Source organism: Hordeum vulgare, chromosome 6H, assembly GCF_904849725.1.
Source record: "Hordeum vulgare subsp. vulgare chromosome 6H, MorexV3_pseudomolecules_assembly, whole genome shotgun sequence".
NCBI classification, from domain to species: domain Eukaryota; kingdom Viridiplantae; phylum Streptophyta; class Magnoliopsida; order Poales; family Poaceae; genus Hordeum; species Hordeum vulgare.
This window is the reverse complement of record NC_058523.1, coordinates 28,318,085-28,320,912: the sequence shown is the minus strand read 5'-3', so window position 1 is coordinate 28,320,912 and position 2,828 is coordinate 28,318,085. Positions and strand designations below refer to the sequence as shown.

General features: G+C 49.2%; 1 pseudogene; it reads right to left on the bottom strand.

Annotated features, from left to right (window-relative positions):
• Positions 1-571: 571 nt before the first annotated feature.
• On the bottom strand, positions 572-1,826 carry LOC123404988 (annotated as a pseudogene).
• Between the last annotated feature and the right edge of the window lie 1,002 nt (positions 1,827-2,828).

The window sequence follows — 2,828 nt, the reverse complement described above, 5'->3', positions numbered from 1 at the left end:
ATATAGAGTCAACCTAATAGCCAGCATATACAATAGTAAGTTTTAGATGTGTACTATATTAATAGTAGTTGGTCCACCTTATAATCTCACAAAGTGTCTTGGGTCTCGTGCTGCAGTTGGCTACTCACCAAGAGCGTGTTTGATTACATTGGCAATCGAACCTGGCCCGGCTAGCCTCGCTCTAGTGAGCCGGTTTGAGGGGATGCAGGCAAAAAAAAACCAGATGCACATAGTTTGGTTGCCTGCATGTACCTTAGTTGCATGAGACAACCATTTTTAACCCGACGTTTGGTTGCCCGCATTACATTAGGCGCACATATGACATGGTGTTTGGTTGCAACCTGCATATGTTGTTGTCACCACTTCTAACTAGTGGTGATTTTACCACACACAATCTGAACATTAGTGCCAGCTAGTTCAAATGACAGCTAATCCTAACTACTATCAAATGACAGAACAAATTATTAAGAGCCATTGACTAAATAGGGGATAGTTCATCGGTGTTGCTGCTACCAGATCTTCCTCTTCATCTTCCTCTTCCTCTGCTTCTGCTTCTTCTTCTTCCTCTTCTTCAAATCATGCACTGACCTCTGTTAAGCCACATTACCTCTGCCCACTCCAACCTTTTGTTCTTCCAAGCTTCATTGCCAAATGCCTCCACACCATGGCCGGAGCTAACAACATGGTTAGGCTCGACCTCTTCCTCCTCAGGCACGTGTTCGTCAAAGCCCCACTGAAGGATCCAGTTATGCATAATGCAACAAGCAAGAACAAGCTTAACCTGAGTGGGGTATGGGTGGAATGGCTTCTGATCCAGGATCCTAAAACTATTCTTCAGAGCTCCAAATGCCCTCTCACGGTTACTCTAAGGCTGGAGTGTGTGAGATTAAACAGCTCCTGTGCAGTCCTAGGATAATTCCTACCACTGAACTCGTTGAGATGGTACCTGGTTTTCCTGAAGGGTGGAAGAACACCCGACCGACATGCATAGCCAGCATGTCCAAGGTAGAACTTGTCGTCGGGGATGTTGGTCCCATCAGGTCGAGTCATGCTGTCACTGAGAATGTTAGCATCATGCGCTGGCCCCTCCCAGCCAGCCAACACATATGTGAGCTTCATATCAAAGTCAACAGCAGCAAGCACATTCTGGCTTGTGTAGTGCTTCCTCCCTCTGTATGCTGCAGACTGTGACCTAGGAACTCTCGAGTGACATGAGTACCATCTATTGCCCCAATGCAATCCTAAAAATGGCATCACAAGCCTGTGTTAGTGCTCAACTTGAACAATACAAGCATATCAACCCATGAAAAGTGTATATTGTCAGTGCTCACCTTGAAGTATGGATACCATCTTGGGCTTCCTCGAATCTTGGGTGGAGTCCGGCCAGATGGTCTCCTGATAATCTCTCCTCTAAGCTCCCCAACAGCAAAAAGCACCTCCTTGAAGTACCTAGAGATGGTCTCCATTGGTCTCCTGAACGTGTTGTGAATGACCCTGAACCTCTGGTTATGGCCAACAACATGGAGGAACATTGCCACTTGCTCTTCCAGACAGGTGTTGATGTTATCTTGTAGCAGCCCCCTGATCCTGAAGGTCTCGACAAGCCTGGCAAATGGTGCTCTTTTCATTCGAAGCATCCACAGAGCCTCGACGTCATTGCAGTTGTAGATGTAGTTCAAATTTTGGATCCTTTCCTGATCCCGGATAAACATTGGACCATAGCAGATCAAAGGTCTTCCAACACGACGAACAACTCTCTGGTGCATGAACATGACACATGCCTGAATCACACTTATCAGTGCTGCTGCCTGAAATATCGGACTCATCCGTCGTCCATAACCTAGTCGACATTGATGGTTCGTTCAGTGGAAATCGATCCTACACCTTGCCTAACGGCCTAACCACCAACCTAACAAAGGGGGGAGGGGTGCTGCTTACCGGCATCGGAGACGAGGACGGCCTAGGGTGAGCCATGGCCAACAGCAATTGGAGCACCAGATCCGCCGCAAACGTCGCCGCCTTTTCCACCACCGCCGCCGCCTTTAGCGCAGATCTGAAATCGCAGCCGCCGCCGGTGGTGAGGTAGTAGGGAAGAAAGGGGCTATGGGTGAGCGAGTAGAAAGGGGGGTGAGGCTAATTTGGTGCCGGGGTGGCCAGATTTCCATCTCCCGCCATCCCCCTCGCCCTCGCATCGCACCCGTCCGTGCGACCTCACGCCGCACTCAGCCTGGCTCGATTGAAACTGCCGATCCGATCGTTTCCAGCGAGCCAGGCTCTGGGCTGCTTTGAGAAGCGTGCGATGCAGGCCCAACAGTGAAACCAAGCAACCAAACATGCCTCTTCCTTCCCGCGCGGGCCTGGTTGGGCTCGATGCGGGGAACCAAACGCGCCCCAAGAGCACGCTTCTCTTCACTCTCCTCCTCTCTCTCTTTCAACTAAGCAAGGATATAATATTCTAATTTTTATAACCTGCTTATGTCACCTTATTGTACTTGCTCTTAAGCTAAGAGCATGGACCGGAGAGAGGATGGCGGCATGCAAGCCACAAAAGGAGAGTGAGACGATGGCGACCTGGACGAAAGGTTCCCTATTTTGATTGGTCATGTGCTCACCCTGCCAAAACAAGGGCGCGCCAATTATTGGCAAACGTTTTAGCCGTCATGTGGATCGCCGTTGCAGGCGCAGAATACAACAGGGTGACCAAAATATCGGTAGAAATTCGAAATTTTGGAAGCTAACCAAACATGAGCAGAGCGTATGGGTCAAACATGAGCAGAGTAAATAAACTGGTAGGACCAGTACTAATCAGTAATCACCGTATTCCCCTC